General features: G+C 50.9%; 1 protein-coding gene across 1 annotated transcript in view; it reads left to right on the top strand.

Moving 5' to 3' along the window:
* The first annotated feature begins 6116 nt into the window (after positions 1-6116).
* Positions 6117-7301, top strand: part of LOC102040296 (fibrillin-2) — a 73701-nt gene continuing 72516 nt past the window's right edge. Inside the window, 1 exon segment of the mRNA XM_031064740.1 lies at positions 6117-6449. The gene's annotated coding sequence lies outside the window, so the exon portion shown is untranslated.

Raw genomic sequence — 7301 nt, 5'->3', positions numbered from 1 at the left:
CTGAAATCCCAGCAGATTTCCCATGCAGGATCCAGCACCTCTTGTCTCCGTTTCCATCTTCCTCTTCCTGCCCAAATTCCTGAGCTGTGAACCCACCTGCTTTTCAAAGGGAGGGCTCTCCACACACCAAACAAGGCAGATATTTCGGTTTTTCTCCAAGATTTGTCCTTTTTTTCCCATTTTTGCTTCACCACAGGGCCCTGCTCAGCTGAGGGTGGTGGGGAGAGACTCGTGAGTAACCCTGGGGTGCATCCTTGCCCTCTGCTCCCCTCCTGGACCTCTCCAGTCCCTGTGGATTCGTTCCTTTGCTCCTCCTTGTGCCAGCTGATGCTTTGGGCAGGGATTGGGCACCAATTCCTGGGCATGGATGTGGCTTTTCCCCCTCTCTTGGTGCTGGGAGGCAAAAGAAGGATCTTTTCCATGAGGAACGGCTCCAACCTGTGCCTGCTCATGCCTTGGATGTGCTTGGAAGGCAAATGCAGAGCTCTGCCCCATCCTTCAGGAGAATCTAGTGTGGGTTCACCATCCCAGGGTTTCTCCAAATCGAGCTGTAGGAAGGGACATCAATATTCCAGCTTTCCCTGAAATTGCCCTCTTGTTTTCCATTGAAATCAGCTCGCGTGGAATTCTCACCTTCCACAGGGGGAGGGTGCTTGTGCTGTCACTTGTCCTAAAGAAAATTCCAGCTCCTCTATCTGAAAGTGATTTTTTTTTTTTTTTTTTTAGGCTCTGCCTTGGCAGATCCAGGCAGCGAGTGGCTGGAAATGCTGCCCACGGCACCGAGCAGGAGCTCCTGGGATCTGGGGAGCGGGGCCAGGGCTCTCCATCTGCTCCGGCCCCGCTGCCAAGCTAAACTCCTGTGCTGCAGATCACACAAAGGGGAGAAAAGAGCCGCGAAAAAACCTCGGGAAACGGGAAACTCGGAATTCAGCCGAGGGCAAAGGGAATAAGGTGGGGCTGGAGCAGACAGATGTGGTGGGGAGAGTCACATCTGCCTGGGGAGGTGGTGGGGACACTGCAGACCCCAGGAACGAGGGCTGGATGTGCCCCCAGCCCACCTGAGGGCAACAAGAAAGGTGTTTGTATCCCTGCTTGGAATTTCACAGGAAATGGAGGGATCGCCTTACTCCTGGCAGGAGAAAGAGGCAATTTTCCTTCTAAATCAGGCAGCTCCCGTGTCAAAAGTTCCACAGCGAAATCCCACTGCACTCAGAGCAGGGCTTTTTATGAATAAAATCTTAATAAATGTCCAGGGCTTGATTTTTCGCAGCAGCCTGGCCTGGCTTTGATCTCCCCTTGCCTGGGCTCAGCCCCTGCCAAGCCAAAGAGGGAAAAAGTCCCTTTGCCCGGGTTTAAAGCAAAGGGTGTTTTTCTAAAGCTCTTGGCTGCGGAGCCGCGTGTGATACATCATCCCTCGGCCCCATCCCTCCTCTCCCAAATCCAGAGCACACACTGAAACAATTTCCCTGTGGTTTCCCTCCTTGGTGGAGTCGAATTCCTAGAAAACAAAAGGAATGTTGCAAGCCTGGTCACAAGCTCGGGGGCTGGAAATGTTACCCAGGGCCGGTGGCACCTCGGCCCCAGCCCCTGAATCCCTCATTCCTCCCACGGGTGGGTAAAACCCGGGAGTTTCTCCAGCCCTGGGAATGGCTGGAGGCTGTGGGGATTTAGGGAATTCTGCTGGCCCTTTGCCCCAGCCCCGAGGTCACTCAGAGCTCCCTGAGGTCTGACCTGGTCCTGTCCAACCCCAAAGTGCTGGGATGGGCACAGACTCATCCCAGCGAGTGCCCAGGGAATGCAGGGGCAGGAATTCCTCCCTGGGAGGTGCTGGGATGGATTCCCAGAGAAGCTGTGCCTGCCACAGGGATCCCTTGGGATGTTTTTTGCATTGGGGATATTTTTTTTTTGGTACATTTTAAGGGCATCTGGACAAGGTGCAGGAGCGGGTTTGTGTGGATCATCCCAGGAGGTGCCAGGTTTTCCCTGCTGCCAGGAGATGGGATAATTCCCATCCTTGGGATCACCTGGGCTCATCCTCTGAGTTCCCCGGCTTGGAAAGTTCTCAGGAGCCCTCGTGCCCACGCAGGACCTTTTAAATGTGTTTTTGGCAAACACAGGTCACTGGACCGAGCCAGAGGTGAGGCAGGAAGGTGATTATTGATAATAATCAATAATCAATCATGCTGATTCTTGATTTAATGTCAGGGACGAGGAGAAACCAGCCCGATTTGGGGCCAAAGCCCTGCTGGCTGTGTGTGGGGCTGGGAAGCCAGGGAAGGAGTTAATGCTGTGGAACAATTTCCCTGAGGAAAGCTTTGTCTGGGCTGGTTCCTGAGTGCCTCTCGGTGCCTCGTGTGCTGCTCGCTGCTACTTTTGATCTCCAGTTCCTCCTGAAATTCCATGGGGAGGTTCTGGAAATCCTGAGCAGTGCAGGTCCAGCGTGTCCTCATCCCCCTCAGCCCCTTTTAGCCCCTTCCCATGAATAAATCCCTCCTTTGCCTGCTCTCTGAGCAGAGTGAGCAGCGTGGGCAGCGTCCATCCCACATTCCCTGACCCCAGCTCTCTGCAAGGACAAGAGCCAGGATTTGCTTTTTGCTTTTTTTTCCCCCCTGATTTTTTCTGAGATGACATCACGGTTCGGAGCTGTTGCTGCCCTGACAGCAGTCGTGTCACCCTGGCAGAAGCAACACGGGCTAATTTTAGCCCAGGCAGTTTTTAGGTGACACTTTTAATAAAGGCAGGAATGGAAAAGTTCAAGGGGCTCTCAGGCAGCTTTGCTGGGGGCTCCTGACAGGCCCTGATGGGGCTGAACCAGCTCAGCTTTGATGCAGAAATGAAGGGAAGAGGTGAAGGAATCAGGGCTGACACCCAAATTCCCAGCTCTCGTCAGACTTGGGAGATCAAAGAATCCCGGAATGATTTGGGTTGGAAGGGAACTTAAATCTCATCTCATCTCTCCTCTGACATGCCAGGGACACCTCCCCTGTGCCAGGCTGCTCCAGCCTGGCCTTGGGCATCCCAGGGATCCAGGGCAGCCACAGCTGCTCTGGGAATCCCATCCCAGCGCCTCCCACCATCACAGGGAGGAATTCCTTCCCAATATCCCACCTGAACCCCCTCCCTGTCCATGGAAACCATTCCCTGTGCCCTCCATCCCCTGCCCAAAATCCTTCTCCGTGTTTCTTGTGGCTCCTTCAGGCACTGAAAATCCACAACTGGGGCAACCCAAACTTCACTTCTCCAGCTGGACAATCCCAGTTCCTGATGTCCCAGTTCCTGATATCCCAATTCCCGATATCCCAATTCCTGATATCCCAATTCTTGATTTCCCAGTTCCTGATTTCCCAGTTCTGGAATCCCCAGTTCCTGATATCCCAATTCCTGATTTCTCAATTCCTGATTCCCAATTCCTGACATCCCAATTCCTGATTTCCCAGTTCCTGATGCCCCAATTCCTGAATCCCCAGTTCCTGATATCCCAATTCCTGATATCCCAATTCCTGATTTCCCAATTCCCGATTTCCCAATTCCTGATATCCCAATTCCTGATATCCCAATTCCTGATTTCCCAGTTCCTGATGCCCCAATTCCTGATTTCTCAATTCCTGATATCCCAATTCCCAATATCCCAATTCCTGGTATCCTTTCCTCCCAGAGAAAGTGCCATGAGCTTGCTGAGCATTAAAATGTTGAATTTAACAATTTTTAAAGCAGTTTTAAGCCCCCTCCCCTGGGCATTTCCATGATTCCAAAGACAGTAATGAATGAGGATCTCATCCCATTTTCCCCACAGGATTTTCCCACCTCCATGTGCTGCCTGGAGCTCCCCAAAATGAGGAGATTGGATGTTTTCCTCTGCCCTCACTTGCGTTATTTACTGCTCAAAGTTCCACCTGCTTGCACAGAAGACATGGCAAAAATTCCTGAATCCAAACTGGGAAAACTCATAAATGCATTCTGGGTTTGTTAAATGGTTTGGACAGATAATGAATCATCTGCAAATATTTGATTTCATTAATGGTAAAGTTATAGGCTGTGCTTTTTCCTGTTCTGAACAACATTGTAGAGGCTTGAATAAATACAATAATTGAAAATTAATTAAAAAGCCCTTTGAAACCGAATTTGTGTTATCTAAAATAAAATTCTATGTTCAGGTCAAACTAAAACATTCATCTAATCACCCCCAAACGACTCCTCCTTTCTCTTCATTTCTCGCTCTGCTCAGGGCAGCAGAAAACTCAAATTACTCTGCAGGTTCTGCTCCAAGCACATAATTAATAACAAAAATAATTAATTACAAGCATTCTTCCACTGTGCTTCACTCATTAAGGAGTGAATCCCTTCCTGGGCAGTTTGTGACAGCTCCTTGAGCTGAGCCTAAGCTGGGTTTAGGGCCTCTCTCCTCCAGGGGGAGGAAAATGTCATTTTTGGGTCTTTCCTGGCTCTTTTTCCCCATGGGATGTCCCAGTCCTGCCCTTCCCAGGCAGGTAAAGCCCAGGTGGGTTTAAACAGGAGTGGGGCAGGACTGGGGAATGGGAATGGGATGGGAATGGGAATGGGAATGGGAATGGAGATGGGGATGGCGGTGGGGAAATGGGAATGGGAATGGGAATACAAATGGGGTAGGAGTGTGAATAGGGTAGGAATGGGAATGGGAATGGGAATAAGAATAAGAATTGGAGTGGGAATAGGAAGTGGAGTGGGAATGGGAATGGGATGGATTGGAATGGGAACAGGAATAGGAATAGGAATTGGAGTGGGAATGGGAATGGGATAGGAATAGGAATAGGAATTGCTTGGGGAATAGGAAGTGGAGTGGGAATGGGAATGGGATGGATTGGAATGGGAACAGGAATAGGAATAGGAATTGGAGTGGGAATGGGAATGGGATAGGATGGGAATGAGGTGGGAATGGGAATAAGAATAGGAATTGGAGTGGGAATGGGAATGGGATAGGAATAAGAATAGGAATTGCAGTGGGAATGGGAATTGCAGTGGGAATGGGGATTGCAGTGGGAATGGGGATTGCAGTGGGAATTGCCTCCTGGCAGAGCTGCTTTCCCTGCCCAGCTCCATCCCCAGCTCTGCCTTTCCAAGGCATCCCGCAAGGCCGCTGTTAATTAGGCTGCTGTTAATTAGGCTGAGCCTCTCCTGACCCCTCCGGAGCCGGCAGGGGCTGACTGGGAGCAGGGCTGGGGACAAAGCAGAGGCCAGGGTTTCAAAGGGAGCAGAGCAGGAGGGCTCAGCTCTGCTGGAATTGGGGAACGGAGCCGAATCCCCAGCTCTGCCTTTCCAAGGCATCCCGCAAGGCCGCTGTTAATTAGGCTGCTGTTAATTAGGCTGAGCCTCTCCTGACCCCTCCGGAGCCGGCAGGGGCTGACTGGGAGCAGGGCTGGGGACAAAGCAGAGGCCAGGGTTTCAAAGGGAGCAGAGCAGGAGGGCTCAGCTCTGCTGGAATTGGCGAACGGAGCCGATGGCTGCAGCTGGAGCCTCCTGTGCTGGCTGGGGAGGGGACGGGGCTGCAGCAATGTGGGGTCACCCTGGGCAATCCTTGGCTCTCCCTGTGGATCCTGCTTGGTGCAGGAGCTCCTCTGAGCGCCTTGGAGCTGGAAATCAGCCGGATTTGGGCTTTCCCGGGAGGATCCTGGGCTTGCGCCCCTGGAAGAAGCCGTGGGTGTGCAGTGGCACGGAGCAGAGGGAGGATTTATGTGCATTTCATTCTATTTGAAGAAAAGCCATCGGTCATGAGGCCTACAGCAAGAGGCAGAGGAAAATTGGGGGTTTTTTTTGGTTTTATTGTTTTGTTTTTTTCACGGAGCCAAAGAGTGGAGTTGAACTCCCAACTGACAAAGTTCTTCCTCAGAAGGAAGACTGAACATCTGCATCATGCTTTTCTTTTTAAAATGATTTCTTTAGAGAAAATGCTTCTTAACCTCCAAAGTTTTTCTCCTCTGGAGCCACGGTAACTTTTGGGCGTGAAGATCCTGGGCTGGGTCACCTATTCCTTCAAAAAAATCCATGTTTCGGGCAAGTTACACTTCATTGTTTCACACTCAAACCAGGAAAACCAGAAAAGCGCTTTTCACTCCACACTTTCCCCTGCTGCACCACACCACCGCTTCCCCCGAAATTACGACTGAACCCTAATTAACCCCCGGCGTCTTTGAAGTGAAGCCGCTGTCAGGAGCTGAAATTGGGGCTCAGAGCTTTCCCCGGGGGCAGAGCCCTGGTGCCACCGGAGCCGAGCTCTCCCCCAGCCCCTCCTGGGAGGATTTTGGCTGGAGGATGCTGGGCTGAGCTACTCCCACCGCCCGGGCCCTCCCCCTGGCCTGGATGAGGCTGTACCTTTTCTGCTCTGCCCAGGAGTGAGCCCTGCACTCCTTCTGTCCTGCCCAGACCTCCGCTGAACAAAGGAGCTCTGGGCACATCACCAGCCCCAGGACCCAAAGGTATTTCACCCCTTTCCGGAGCTGCACAGCTGATTTCTTTTCTCTTTGTCGCTTCCTTTCTCTCTGATTGTGTCTCACACATTTATTTTTTTTTTTAATTGATTTCATTTCACACTCACAGCCTTGCCTTGGAAATGTTTTCCTGCTTCCTTCCCAACCGGTTTAAAATCTGATTTTTTAGGGCTCGATTCTCTCATTGCTTTCTCAGTGTCTTTCTCACAAGTGGGGTTTGCTGGAATTTCTCAGCGCTGCAAAGAACTTTTGGAGGCTTTTATTCCATTGAAGCTGCGACTCTCTGGCGGCTGTAAATGACTTTTCCATGCCTGTGTGAGCTCTCCGGGAATGTCCCGTGTATCGATCATTTGTCAGGCTCCTCATCCCCCCGCGGGGAAATGGATGCAGCTGGAATTCCTTCGCTTTAAATCGCCGGAGTGCGAAACTTTTCGTGCCTTTTTTCTTTATTTTTTTTTTTTTAATTTTTCAAAAAAACTTTTTGCCACTTTTTCCTCCATGTGCCCCTTTCTTGGGGAGCTGCAGGGCAGGGAAGGAGCACTCTGCCTTTTGTGTGGCTGGAGATAAGCGGAGAGCCAGGCTCGGGGGGCTGCAGGGAGGGCATTTCTTTGTCTCCTTTCCCCTTCCCACCCTCCTCACTCGCTGCGTTTGAAACCTTAGAGCCTGAAAAATTCCTGCCCTCAAGAGCTGAGACATTCCCAGCTGGGACGCTGGGAGCAGCGAGGGAAATTGGACTTTGAATTATTTTTAATTATTTTTTTCATCATTTTTAGGGTTTGATTTTTTTTTTTTTCTGGTGGGGTTTTTTGTTGGGTTTTTTTTGTTTGTTTTTTTTTTTTT

Source organism: Geospiza fortis, unplaced genomic scaffold, assembly GCF_000277835.1.
Source record: "Geospiza fortis unplaced genomic scaffold, GeoFor_1.0 scaffold569, whole genome shotgun sequence".
NCBI lineage: Eukaryota > Metazoa > Chordata > Aves > Passeriformes > Thraupidae > Geospiza > Geospiza fortis.
This window is presented reverse-complemented; position numbering and strand designations above follow the sequence as displayed.